At 46.9% G+C, this 15,033-nt stretch overlaps 1 protein-coding gene across 1 annotated transcript in view; it reads left to right on the top strand.

Moving 5' to 3' along the window:
• Window positions 1-10,845, top strand: part of LOC147710051 (uncharacterized) — a 356,563-nt gene extending 345,718 nt beyond the window's left edge. Inside the window, exons 5-6 of the mRNA XM_086919933.1 lie at window positions 5,030-5,396; window positions 10,548-10,845. The gene's annotated coding sequence lies outside the window, so the exon portion shown is untranslated. The remainder of the gene's footprint in view (window positions 1-5,029; window positions 5,397-10,547) is intronic.
• Window positions 10,846-15,033: the final 4,188 nt, after the last annotated feature.

The following is a 15,033-nucleotide window of genomic DNA, read 5'->3' as shown; positions in this document are numbered from 1 at the left end:
TCATTAATAAATCCTCCAGGTATTCATCTTCCGAATCACCCATAGCCATTAAGTGTCGGGTTTTCTCTGTCCTTTTTCCTCCCTCGGGTTCGTTTACCCCAAATACTGGAAATAGTCCCTCGACCATCATATTCTGTCTCCACTGTTTCATCTTTTTCTCTTTGGCATCTCGCTGCAATTTCGGGTACCATTTACTCACTCCCTTATCCATTCTGGGTCTGTCTCGCTCTAAGGCCTCAATCTCCCATTCTTCTAAAGCCTCATACTGAGTCAATCTTGGTCTGGGATGTAAGTCATTCATTCGGGTCCTTCAATTAAACAAAATTCCACTGTTAAAGGTACCATCTAGGGGGAACGCTAGGATTCCGTCATCTTCGGTGTACTTTACCCAATTCTCCAACCATACACAGGTATGATACCCTTTGTCAAACATCATAAATGATGCGGGAGTATTAGGTGGTGGAATAATCACACCCTCTCTAGTTCTGATGGGTTTATCTTTCTTGAAATAATTCTTGATCTTGTCAGCAAATGACATTTTTCTCTTGTTTCCGTACATATTGTAAGGTCTACCTCTTAGCATGTGCTCCTTATGGAAACCTAGATTTTTCGAATCAGGTAAAAATTTGGGATACCACATACACCTCGTCAAGGTATCTTCAAGCTCAAAGTGCGTAATTTTGTTTACAAATGTGCTTCCAATAGTAGCGCGTCTTTCAATTTTCAACAACCAATCAACACTGGGATTGCAAATATTCTCGACCAATGGATGCGCGGCCTTTTCGCGAGACGCGGTCTCACGCTCCGGCACTCACCCCTCCTTTACAATACCAGCTCCGTGACACACCCGCTGCCTCGACCAATACCAGCACGGCACGGAGTGACGTCAGCGCAGCTCCGCAACTGACTCCCTCCTTCACAAGGTAACGGAAACTTTGAATTCTTTTCTTAAAGTGCAAGTGCTCTATTTAGTTTACAACGTATAACATTCACAACTGTACTCGAGTGTCTAAAAGTAAGATTTGTTTCACTGCAAGTAAACCTCTTTCGTCTACTTTTCATACACTACGGATAGACCCTTCTGCCTACCCTTCACACAAGCATTAGAGAACCTGCTACTTCTTTGACTCATCCACTTCTTTCCGGGATATATACTAAGTCTAAAGTTTCACCAGTGAACTCCTTTGCTCTCACTCAAGCTCCGATGAACCTACTACTCCTTCCACGTGTGACCCTTACTAGGTGATATCACAACTGAAGTTTCATTAGCGATCTCGTTACTATCGTTACTTCAATAATTCATACAGAAACCCTAATTAGCGCTTCCAGTTCTGCCTAACCATGCACTAATCTTCCTCACAGCCAGTGACCTCACAGCCGAGTGGATTCTGCTCACCACCCGCTATTCTATTCCCCGGGGATTCTAGACAACATATAACAGTCACTAACAATTTGTTAATCACATTAATTAATATATCAGCATTTCATAAAATAATACACGTTATAAAATTTCAAAACAATAGCATTTAGATCGATCGATAATTGGAAAAAAATTATTTTTAGCAGCACATTTTATTTTTCACGGTTCATCAGCAAATATCTTATCTACCTATCTTAACTAGTCCTAGCCATCCTCTGCTACCAGAAAATTACTGATAGCGCGCGCAGGTCACCCGACTCTTTATTTTACCAAACATACGCACTTGGGCCCATAACGTGCTTACTACTTTTATGAATCAGGTAACCTACACACCGCTATTCGGCAATTCGAGTTTCCTTTCTTTCTATTTTCGTGTACCTGACTTACCAATCCTTGTCACAGGTACCTATGATCTCGACGGATCATGAGCTATCAGGGGTAGAAAGATAACACTAAACAAATTACAATGTACAATTGAATTACGATTTATACCTTTCAATAATCACAAACACAATAGGTTTTCAAAATTTTATCTAGTTATCAAAATGAATTTCCATATGCCATGAGAATGAGATTTACACAGATCAGACTATCAATAACTAAGATCAGAAGCACGGTGTAGCTATGAATCAAAGTAAGTAGCTTTTGAGATTTGAAAATTCTAAGGTTGGGAAATAAGGAACATGCTATTATGTACTATAGACTTCTCAATGTTACTAAAGGCGGGTAAAGAAAAGGAACATACTAATCAAGATAATTTTCTAATATACTATAGGTCTAAACAAAGGAAACATCACTCATAAAAATTTCTATGCCAACAAGTACTTATTCTCTAAAGGAGGGTAAGAATGGAACATACTGCATAGGCAAACAGATTAGAGGTTTTGACTAAAGGTAGGGAGAAATATGGAACATGCTAGTAAACGCTTTGCATGAAAGGCAACTTTATATGAAGACAGGGAATAACATAGGCAAGTTTGCTTTATTTGGAAAATAGGAGAAAAAAGATTTAGAATAGACGAACACCCACACAAATTATATTTACCTAGAACAGGACGAAGACTAACCCTGGCCACGGGTCAGTTGGGAAAGGCGGGAAAGGGCCCTCAAGGATTTAGGATGCCAGTAGGCGAGCAGGTACAGCTCATGGACAGTCAGGACAGAACCACCCCAGGATTTGGATCAGGACCGGGCTCATCAAAGGGTACGACCAACACCTGCAGCTTCGGATGCAACGCCTGCGCTACGCCCTCTCTGCAAGGAATCTGCCAATAACCCCGATTGGGTTCTCGAATCTCCCAGTAAAAGTGCTTCGCCAGCACTTAAGGTTTCTCCACCCCAGACTGAGATTGTGGAAATTACGGACAGAGTGCTCCGCAGCTCTCTGTATCAATCACCTATAGAGTTCGTAGGGTCAGTGACAGGTCAGCTATTCGGACAAGTCGGACAATTTCTCTAGCTAAACCTAGGCTAGTTATACTGTTTTCGGGTCAGTGGACCACCCACAAATGTTGCAAATGAAAGGATCCCCAACTTTGGATTGGACAAGAGAGGTGGTTTGGTCATTGTCACCACCTAGAATTTGATGTTCCCACAATTAATATTCAGTTTATTGAACCCACCCCTTACGTTCCAGTTCCCATGGCATAGAAATACAGAGACAATAGCGTACAGAGTGCAAATATTACATTGTTACAATCGTAGGTGTAGATTCGAGTCTTCTCGCTGGGTCGTAGGTTTGTTCCCAGGAGCATCTCAGCTTCGGCAGCCAGCTGGCTGAGTTCCACTGTTGCAAGACTCGAATGCTCCCATCACGTGGTGAGTACCACACAGGCTTCAAAGATGGAGAGGTGCACCGCTCCCAGGCCCATAATGTTCGATACATGAAAAGTAAGCGAAAAGAATTTAGAAACACAAAAAAAAATGAATACACTGTATACCAGGATTGACTATACTATATCCCTTATTTTGTAATAACTATAGCATTAGGAGTTAGGCAGAACGAAACAGCTGTGCGAAAGCAGCGGTGGCAAGCGAGTTGCATGTTAGAAACAAAGCGTCCATGTTTGCAATACTGCGCATGAGCGAAAAATTCCCTCCAGAACTGCGAGTGCGTCACATCATGTGGGTATAACCGACGCATGTGCAGACTAGAATCCTGCAAAGCAGCGATCAGTCAGTAGGCAAGCGGTGTTAGGATTAGCAAACACATAGGCAAGCGTCTCTGGGACACCCGCGTGTAGTGTAAAAGTGCAATATTAATACGACACACATTGTTGATTATAACGTTAATGATTATTCGAGGTTCATGAGTACAGCAAGTCGCGTAACGTGCGAATCCTTGCTCCATCATAGGTACAGCAGATACTCCATGGTTTTCAATACAAAACCTCATGGATTTCTTCTACCTCCATTGATAGTTATGCAGAGGATCCATTAATCCTATAGATTGAATAAAGTAGTGTATCATTAATTCCATACGCAGGAAGGGATAGGCACACGGTGTGGTCTCTGGGAAGGCCCTTCACTCTACCATCAATGAATGACCTTAGCTGCAGTGAGCATATAGCGCAGGGCCTCGGCTGATTCCCGCTGATTTTGGCTTTTGGCCATGCACAGCAGGGGTCGGTCACATGGCCTAGCTTCAGCTTCCCACCAGGCTATGAGCTTCACCCTCCCCAGATGTCTGACCCCTTCTGTGCATGGTGTTTGGATGGGAGCAGCAGGAACAGCTGCAGTACCCGGCATTCAATCAAGCCCTGCACCCCACCCTGATTATTGCTCCCATTTTGGGTTCAAGGCATCAACATAGCATTCAAAATGGTGCTCAAAGTAAGTCTGTGGCCTGGGCAACACGGATATCTGTAAACATGTTATGGTGTCTAGGGAGACCAGGAATCAGTCAGGCCTGGAGGGTCAGGATGTAGTCACAGTGACCCCTTAGGTGGCCCTTCAAAGCTTTTCTAAAGAGCAAGGGATCGTGCCCAGTATTGTGTAATGGAGCCACAAGACAAAATGTTCTCTTGCGACCAAGCAGTCAATGTTCAGGTCCACAGGATTCATATTGAGGCCACAGATTCTAAATGGATGACAGGAAAGAGATGATCCTTGCCCAAAGGGATCTGTTCATTTTTTGAACACCTGGGTCTGCTGATGGGCCTTGAACTTAATTGAGGTTGGCAAAAACCATGTTTACAGTGCAAATTTCTCAAACTACAGAATGGATTTACACTACATCAAGCAAAAGCTCTTACCTGCATAAAGTTCTAGTTTCATGCCAAGTTCTCTGTATTCTTCCTCAGTTTTTTTTCTGTAGAGGAGAGCAAAGATATCTAAGGACTCTTTTTTCAACTCCCTCCGCTCCTCGAACACCCGCCTCCCACCTGGACAGATCTGCACAAAACAGGCCATACTGAACCCAATCAGATTAACTTTGTATTATTTTCTAAAGTTGTATACAGATTCATCCAATCCCATCATTACTTATTAGCAAAGCCATAAAGTTGTTACCACCAACTATATAATAGTATCTTTCTCTCAATTGTGCATGTTCATAACTGTTGTAAATTCCCTTCCTAACTTCTGTTTTCTGTTTTTTTTAAACCCTAGTTAATTAATGCAAAGGATGGAAGTGTGTAGTTGACATCAGGGTGAACCAGAGTTTACGTGAACCGTTCCAATGTCCAGTCAACATGAAGGTGGATCGATCAAAGTTAATGAAGTCTGAAGTTTAATTCCAGAAGAAACCAAGTCTAATTCTACCTTTAAATCACTAAAGGACTATGGGACCCTCTGGGAAGTGTAGTCCGTGGAAGCTACACACTTGGATCCCTTTTGTGTTAAACTTGTGATTCTGTTTTATTCATGGTGGTTTCTTCATTTGCAAATGTCATCAGTAGGGTGTTTCGTATAAAGGGAGTCTACGCATCCTGCTAGCGCATCAGTACATTACTTCCTGTCGCCAGACTCCCTCGCTGTGCAGGGTCGTCTTCTGCACCGTGGGGCTTTCCTCTTGTATATCTGTTTCGCCCAGGGCCCCCGCTGCAAGTGTCCACCCTGCCTGTGTGCTCTTTGGGGCCGTTTTCGGCGGCGCCATCAGGGCCGGCTCTAGGCTCATGGTGGCCCTGTGCAGGGAGCGTAGGTGGGGGCCCCGGAAGAGGGGGTCCGGACCCTCATGGACATCGATTCGCCAAAATGTTATGGGTGACAAAAGCGACATGTCACTCCCTTTCACACCCAGTGACATCACAGGCGTGTCTAACCTTGGACTTTCGACGGCCTCCTTTTTACTGCTTGGGGTGTTATGGAAAGAGCAAGAAATGGAGACAACAGAAAAGTAAACAAAGCTCCATGGGCCCTCTTTAGTTTCTGTTCTCTCTGTCAGTCAGTCTCTCTCTCTGTCAGTCTCTGTCAGTCAATCTCTCTCTCAGTCAGTCTCTCTCTCTGTCAGTCTCTCTCTCTGTCAGTCTTTCTCTCTCTGACAGTCTCTCTCTCAGCCAGTAAGTCTCCCAGTCTCTCTCTCTCTCTTAGTCTCTCTCTCTGTCAGCCAGTCTCGCTCTCTCCCAGTCAGTCTCTCTCTCTCCCAGTCAGTCAGTCTCTCTCAGTCAGTCATTCTCTCTCTACCTCAGTCAGTCTCTCTCTCTCTCTCCCTGTCAGTCCCCCTCTCAGTCAGTCTCTCTCTCTCTCTGTCAGTCTCTCTCAGTCAGTCAGTCTCTCTCAGTCAGTCAGTCTCTCTCGCAGTCAATCAGTCTATCTCTCTCAGTCAGTCAGTCAGTCTCTGCCTCTCTCTCTGTCAGTCAGTATCTCTCTACCTCAGTCAGTCAGTATCTCTCTACCTCAGTCAGTCTCTCTCTCTGCCAGTCAGTCTCACTCTCAATCAGTCTCTCTCTCTCTGTTAGTCAGTCAGTCACTCTCTTAGTCAGCCAATCTTGCTCTCTCTCTCTCTGTCAGTTTCCTAGCCAGTCAGTCTCTCAGTCAGTCAGTATTCAGTCTCTGAGTCAGTCAGTCAGTCAGTCTCTCTCTCTCTCAACTCTCTCTCCATTCTCTCTCTCAACTCTGTCCACTCCATCTCCACTGTCTCTCCACTCTCTCTCCACTGTCTCTCTCTCCACTTTCTCTCTCTCTACTCTCTCTCCACTCTCTCTCCACTATCTCCCTCCACTGTCTCCCTCCACTCTCTCTACTCTCTCTCCACTCTCCCCCCACTCTCTCCCCACTCTCTCTCCACTCTCTCTACCCTCTCTCCCTTCACACTCTCTCTCTACTTTCTCTCCACTCTCTCTTTCTCTCCGCTCTCTCTCTCCCTCTCTCCCTCCACTCTCTCACTCCACTCTCTCACTCTCTGTCTCACTCTCTGTCTCACTCTCTTTCCACCCTCTATATACTCTCTCCACCCTCTTTCTACTCTCTCTCCACTCCCTCTCCACTCTCTCTCCACTCTCTCCACACTCTCTCTCTGCACTGTCTCCTCCACTGTCTCCCTCCACTCTCTCTCCACTCTCTATGCACTCTCTCTCCTCTCTCTCTTCTCTCTCTCTCTCTCTCCACTCTCTCTCTCCACTCTCTCTCTCTTCTATCTCTCTCTCCACTGTCTCCTCCACTCTCTCTCCACTCTCTCTCCACTGTCTCTCCACTCTCTATCTCCTCTGTCTCTCTCCTCTCTCTCTCTCCTCTCTCTCTCTCTCCACTCTCTCTCTCCACTCTCTCTCTCCACTCTCTCTCTCCACTCTCTCTCTCCACTCTCCACTCTCTCTCTCTACACTGTCTCTCTCTCCACTTTCTCTCTCTCTCTCCACTCTCTATCCACTGTCTAGCTCCACTTTCTCTCCACTCTCTCTCTCTACTCTTTCTCCACTCTCTCTCTCTACTCTCTCTCCACTCTCTCTCTCCACTGTCTCTCCCTCCACTCTCTCTCCCTCCACTCTCTCTCCCTCCACTCTCTCTCTCTCCACTCTCTCTCCCTCCACTCTCTCTCTCTCTCTACTCTCTCTCCACTCTCTCTCTCTACTCTCTCTCCACTGTCTTTCTCTCCACTCTCTCCCCACTGTCTCCCTCCACTCTCTCTCTCTCCACTCTCTTGCTCACTCTCTCCACTGTCTCCATGCTCTCTCCACTCTCTCTCTCTCCACTGTCTAGCTCCACTCTCTCTCCACTCTCTCTCTCTCTCTACTCTCTCTCTCCACTCTCTCTCTCTACTCTCTCTCCATGCTCTCTCTCCACGCTCTCTCTCCACTGACTCTCTCTCTCTACTCTCTCTCTCTCCACTCTCTCTATACTCTCTCTCCACTGCCTCACTCCACTCTTTCTCCACTCTCTCTCCACTCTCTCTCTCCACCCTCTCTCTCCACCCTCACTCTCTCTCCACTCTCTCTCTCTACTCTCGCTCTCTACTCTCGCTCTCTACTCTCTCTCTCCACACTCTCTCTCCACACTCTCTCTCCACTCTCTTTCTCTCCACTCTCTCCCACTCTCTCTCACAAAGTAGTGTGCGTTCCATGGGCATCCGCAGAAATGTTTCCGGGGGGGGGGCACATTTTTAACTTCACCTCCATCCCCTTGCACCCTTCTCCCCTCTGCCTTGCAGCACCCTTCTCGCCCTCCCCCTTGCACCCTTCTCCCCCTCCCCCTTGCACCCTTCTCCACCTCCGCCTTGCGCCCTTTTCTACCTTGCACCATTCTCCCCTCTGCCTTGCACCCTTCTCCCCTCTGCCTTGCACCCTTCTCCTCTCTGCCTTGCACCCTTCTCCCCTCTGCCTTGCACCCTTCTCCCATCTGCCTTGCACCCTTCTCCCATCTGTTTTGCACCCTTCTCCCCTCTGCCTTGCACCCTTCTCCCCTCTGCCTTGCACCCTTCTCCCCTCTGCCTTGCACCCTTCTCCCCTCTGCCTTGCACCCTTCTCCTCTCTGCCTTGCAGCCTTCTCTACCGTGCACCCTTCTCCTCTCTGCCTTGCACCCTTCTCCTCTCTGCCTTGCACCCTTCCCCCTCCCCGTGGCACCCTTCTCCTCTCCACCTTGCACCCTTCTCCCCTCCGCCTTGCACCCTTCTCCCCCTCCCCGTTGCACCATTCTCCCCTCTTCCTTGCACCCTTCTCCTCTCCACCTTGCGCCCTTCTCCTCTCTGCCTTGCGCCCTTCTCCCCTCTGCCTTGCACCCTTCTCCTCTCTGCCTTGCACCCTTCTCCCCTCTGCCTTGCACCTTTCGCCTCTGCCTTGCACCCTTCTCCTCTCTGCCTTGCACCCTTCTCCCCTCTGCCTTGCACCCTTCTCCCCTCTGCCTTGCATCCTACTCCCCTCTGCCTTGCACCCTACTCCCTTCTGCCTTGCACCCTTCTCCTCTCTGCCTTGCAACGTTCTACCCTCTGCCTTGCAACCTTCTCCCCTCTGCCTTGCACCCTTCTCTACCGTGCACCCTTTCTACTTGCTGCTTTGTACCCTTCTCCCCTCTGCCTTGCACCCTTCTCCCCTCCGCCTTGCTCCCTTCTCTACTTTGCACCCTTCTCTACCTTGCACCCTTCTCCTCTCTGCCTTCCACCTTTCTCCCCTCTGCCTTGCACCCTTCTCCTCTCTGCCGTGCACCCTTCTCCTCTCTGCCTTGCGCCCTTCTCCTCTCTGCCTTGCACCCTTCTCCTCTCTGCCTTCCGCCCTTCTCCCCTCTGCCTTGCACCCTTCTCCCCTCTGCCTTGCACCCTTCTCCCCCTCCGCCTGGACTCCAAAACGTAAGCTGATCACTTTCTTCAAACAAAATAATTTTGACCCAATAGACAAGCTTTTTATTTTTAGTAAATGCATGGCAGGTGCTCTACTATCAGTTTGCAGTTTTCATCCAGTATCCATATGTACTCTGGCCATACAAGGAAAGTGCCACCATCCCAAGCCAAGGATACACACTAAATACTAAGAACTACCAACAATATATCGGCCAAACAAGGGTGGGCAGAGAGCACATCACCCTCACATGCATTCATGTTTTAATGAGGATGCTTTTCTCTCACAATAAAATTAATGTTTGTACAAATGCCATTTTGACACCTCTATGTGCTGTACATAACGATTGTCACTGTAACTCAGCTTACCGAACTCAGAGGGAAGGTTGACTTGGTACACCGAGAGAATAACAAATGACTCGGAGGACTTAAACAGATGTCAGGGTGAGCGTGAAATGGACTACGATAAAGCAAGCAATTAAAATTGTATTTTGTTTAAAAGAACCATGACTTGTCAGAAAACACAGTTTCTATTATCTATAAAAGTTCCTAAAAATGTCACAGTGATTACAAACTATATTACACAGGCACGTATGTTGGAGAAAGGACCTACAGGCTGTCTGAACAGAGATCAGATAATCTTCCCTTACTTGCATGCCCGTTATCCCATTCCACCGAGACCTCTGTTTCACCTTTCAACAATAAAAATACACTTACTCACTGTCTCGTTCCTTGTCCCAAACTTGGTGGCTGAGGAAGTGCTTCTGCATCTGGAGCGTTCTTTCTAATAATTATAATTCACCATGGGCCAACCTGTTCACAATCACATAGCAGAACACTGCGTCTTCGCCACATGCCAGCATGCCAGCTCTCCACATTTACCGAGGCCCACTCAAGAGGGGTGTGCAAATCGCTTTCACTTTCGCAATGTTAGACATGCGAGCCAGCTAAAATCATCCAGAAAATGTAAGCATGCTTTTAAAATGCTGATGTGGTAACAGAGCCAGCTTCAGCATTGTAATTGTGTCTTTAGATAACTTGTAGGGGAGGCAGGGAAGCAGTTTTTTTAAGGGTGCCACAATCACATTAGGAGGTCCCCAGCCCATGTAGGCCCCCAAACCCTGACAACCCCCCCTCCCCCACCCCTCACCCCTCACAGCCCTGGCCTCCTCCCTTCTCAAAGGAATAGTGCCCTGAGGAGAATGCACTCTCCTAGAGCCCCCACCCCCTCCTCTTTCCGGCCTGGCTCGTGGCTTTGACTGAAGAGAAACAATGGAAATTGATACTTTGTTTCTCTTCAGTCAAAGGTCAGCAGCGCGAGGAGCGAGGAGCTCAGGGCAGGCTGCAGGCAGCAGCAGCTGCTTTAGAGAGAGAGAGACAGCTCTCTACCGAGAGCTCAGCTGAGGGGCCCCCTTCATCGACAGGAGACGTGGGCCCCTGGGGTTTGGCGGCCCTGTCGGAGTCTGTAAAGAGGCTAGGGCCTTGGAATGTACTCCCTGATCCTTCAACCTTCCCCCTGTTTTCTCTTCTTTGTCTTTGAACTCAATGTCAGTCGCTGACAGCGCGAGGGAGTCAGAATATGTGGATTATTTTCTTTATCTGCAGACAACCACACATTATAATTGAGACTTTCATTGAATGTCTACAACAAACATTGTAAATACCCTTTGAATGAGAATGGCGCCAAAACAAACATGTAATAAAACAAGCATTGGCATAGCCAATAGGTCTCGCCTTTGGGAACTTATAAGTGACTAGCCATGCAGCACGCTATCGCTTATGCACCAACATGAACAGCGGTTATCTCCAGCACTTGAAGCACCTCTCTAGCCTCCTGCGCCTCTTCTGCTTCAGAGAAAGTGACTATCTGGCAACACATACTGTGCGTAGCATGGACGAATCCATTCACTGCTCAAAATGTGTTTTTAATTACTGCCTTCCTTCGTTCTTTATATAAATCTCTGAGAGCTGAGGTTCCAGAGAGAGGAACCCTGAAGCTGCGATACTCCAGGGAGAAAAGGAGAATAACATCCAACGAAATCAAGTTATTCTGGCCCGTTCCTATAGTCTCTGGTGACCCCCTAAATGAAAATGGGAAGAGAGAAGGAGGCGGGCAAAGAGACGGGTGTCTGGGCTGCTGCGCCAAACTCCATGGGGCAGATTTATGTTGAGAATGCGCCACGTTTGCGTCACGCAACTGCAGCGTAAACGTGACGCATCCCTACGACCCATTTACAACGTGACGCATCTGGGCAGATGCGTCACGTTGTAAAGCCCTGCGCCACTTGTGGGCGTTCCGGCGCAGGGTGGGCGTTCCGGGGCAGGTGCGCCTCGCAAAAGTGGCTGAGTGAAATCTATGAGATTGCGAAGGTTGAGGAGAGGGAGCGTCTCTGTTTCTATCTGCGTCATTATGGGCGCCCCTTTCAAAGGAGTCGAGCTGGAGCCCGCTTAAGCTCCCGGTCTCATTCTATGATCACAATAGTAATGAGGGGGGAGAGTACGTCACGTACACATTACTCTAAATACCAAGGGGCAGATTTATGATGCCCTTGCGCCGCAATTGCGTCACTTTATTTGACGCAACTGCGGCGCAAAGAATGTGCCCTATTTACAACGTGACTCATCTAGGAGATGCGTCACGTTGTAAAGCCCTGCGCCATAAGGAGGCGTTCCTGCGCAGGGGGGGGGGGGGCGTTCCTGCGCAGGAACGCCTCCTGAAAGTGGCTGAGTGAAATCTATGAGATTTCACTCAGTCACTTTCAGGCCAATGCTGCGTCAAAACCCTGTGCCTGCTTGAAGCAGGCGTAGGTCTTGATGCAGCATTGTGTAGATGGGGCACCCCCGAGCCTTGCTGGAGCTGCGTCGCGCTTGCGACGCAACTCCAGCAATGCGCCACATTTCCGGCACAGATGCGTCACGCATCTGTGCCGTTTTTGCACCATGGTGCGCCGCATTATAAATGCGGCGCACCATGGGTGGCGTAGCTGTGGCGCACTGTGGCGCACGTTAACTGGCGCATCCCTCGGGATGTGCCAGTTAACATAAATCTGCCCCTAAGCACGCACTGCTTCTCGGTGGGAGAGGGGTGGGTGGCCTGGGAAGTGCGAATACCCTCCTAAAACTGTAAACAAAGTGATACCGAGCCGAATCGAGCCCCAATGATGAACGAATTGCACTAATAATTAGGCCCTAAAAATATGCAATGATAGGGACAAAACAGTTATTTTAACCATCATCATTTGCATTTTATGCCCCATTGCTGTCATTATTTTGCTTTTGCTGTATCCTTGCACTGTATTTAACAAGTGCCTCGAATTACCCCGGACAGTCTTTTCGTGGGCATGACCCTGCTGAGCTTTTACAGACTGTTTTGATATAATGCGTTGTGAGGCAGGGTAACAGTCACAACCCGAAACACCCCATAAACAACAAAGCAAAGCCTTAAGGTGTTTCAAATACCCAGGTATAAAAGGTACACACACCTCTCCTGTTTTAATGCACAACAATCACACATCAGTGGAATAGGTCACACCTGAAGCTAAAATTGGAGAGAAGAAAAATCAAGAGAGAAAAAGATACAAAAAAGAACATTCTGCCTTGAACCTTCCCAGGTCGATAAAATAAATAGAAGAATAACAATTATAATGGAAAATTAAAACATGCAAGAAAAGAGACGAGTGACAAAATGCACACAGCATGCGCTGAGAGAAATGGACTTAGGGCCTGGGACGACATTGAACCGACAGACAAAGACTGTATGGAATAACAAGAAAACAAGGGATAGAGTGAAGCTAATTAAATGAGAGATGGTTAAAGTGAGAGAAATAGAGCGATACTGAATAGAACAGGGTGACAATACGAGAAACAGGCAACACATATGAATCCACAAGTTGTATACATTTTAAAATGATTAATTCACAGATTATGCACGTTTTACAGAATTATGGAGCTGCATGTTTGGGAATTAAGGTAGCCGTAGACCTGAGAGTCATATTGCGAGAAGTAAGACGTGACCAGGGTAGTGGGTGGAATGAAGTAGAGCCGCGGAAGGCACGGACAACGGGAGGGAGGGTGCAGGGGGAAGAAGGCACGACAACGGGAGGGAGGGTGGAGGGGGGAAGAAGGCAGGGACAACGGGAGGGAGGGTGGAGGGGGGAAGAAGGTAGGACAACGAGAAGGAGAATGGAGGGGGGAAGAAGGCACGATAACGGGAGGGAGGGTGGAGGGGGGAAGAAGGCAGGACAACGAGAAGGAGAATGGAGGGGGGAAGAAGGCACGACAACGGGAGGGAGGGTGCAGGGGGAAGAAGGCACGACAACGAGAATCCAGGCTGTTTCGAAAGTGAAAGACGGCGTGGCCGCTAAATGTAAGCTAAGCACGCCGTCCACCCAATGGAGAAACTAAATAAATGAAATAGTACATGCCCTGTGTAACAACCAAGTAAAGCGGCTAGTAGCCATGGGAGGATAGAAATGACGAAATGGCTGTACTAAGGAGGAACTTACAGGACTCACAATGAAAAATAAGGGCGCGGGAGCGGGCAAAGCTTTTCTCCGCACTGAACTACCACAGCTCTTCACAGAGCAGCGGTTGCTCGCTGGCTCAATCTCAAGCTCAAAAGACACAAACCTCATACATTCATTATTAATACAACAGATAAAGTGAAGTTGTGATTACAAAATCAAATAAAAAAAACTGGTCATTAAATATAGTTAACAAAACAGAGTATGGGAAACCCTGGAGGGGAAAAAGTAAAAGGATCCTAAACAATGTAATATACTTAGCTACTAGTCAAATGTTGTTTTCAGTGATAAAGGACATTGGAATAACAGCTTCTTTATAGAAGGTTTCATAAAAATAAAGTTAAAATAACATTGTGATTGCTGCAGCTGCAGAACTTGGGTGTAGTACCTGAAAGGTATTGTTTTATAGGTTTTTAAAATACAAAACTGGTGTTTTCTACTAGTTTGTTGAATATTGTCTCATTTTTTTCATTGATTTTTATGCAATTTGTAGTCCTTATTAAGTCCTTTCCTAAGATCAGTATTTTGAGGTGAATATATTTTTCCTTCAAGAGACTCACTTGGAACGGGAGGAGTGTAGGTCGTCCTTTAACAAATTTGGGGTGGGTCCAGGAAATAGTCTGTTCGGACCAGAGAGGTTGCACCAGAGGTATCGCCTTAATTATCAGTAATAATTCTGGTATTAGGCTAGTAAAATACGAATCGGACCTCTCAGGAGATGGTTGGTGGCTAATCTGACGTTACAGGGGATTGCATTAGTATGTGCTAAATACTATGGTCCAAATAATGATGCGCCAATAGCCCTAATGAAACTGGAATCATGCATTTTGGAGGCCACTGCCCCAATAATATTAGGCGGGAACTTTAACAATGTTCAAAATAAAGATCTAGATAGAACCTCAAAAACGAAATACGTTAGTCCCCCTAGAATATCTGCAACCTTGAAAAATATGATGCTGAAGTTTAACTTGGGTGACGTTTGGCGTAGTAAGGAGAGGGAGGTGAGGGACTTTACTTTCTATAGTAAAAAATACCGACATCATTCCCGCATTGATTATTTTTTGGTGGAACAGGAGTTATTAGGGGATGTGGAAGAGGTAAAACATGTTCCTGCCATCCTCCCTGATCATTCAGCAGACTTTTTGTCTTTAAATTACCATAAAAAACTGGTCTGAAAAGGTGGACCTTGGATAGGACCATTCTATTAGATGTGGGGGGGGGGGGGGGGTATCAAGTATTATAGATAAACTGTTGTCATTTTTCAGGCTAATAGAGGTTCAGCAAAAATTTGAAAAGTGTGGGACGCATTTAAAGTGTATTTAAGGGTAATACTTAGTTCTATTATGGTAGGTAAGAGGTATACCCTGAAACAGGATGAGGAGGACCG

Source organism: Lissotriton vulgaris, chromosome 5 (genome assembly GCF_964263255.1).
Source record: "Lissotriton vulgaris chromosome 5, aLisVul1.2, whole genome shotgun sequence".
Lineage (NCBI taxonomy): Eukaryota > Metazoa > Chordata > Amphibia > Caudata > Salamandridae > Lissotriton > Lissotriton vulgaris.
Note: the sequence above shows the minus strand (reverse complement) of the source record. Positions and strands in the feature narration are given on the sequence as shown.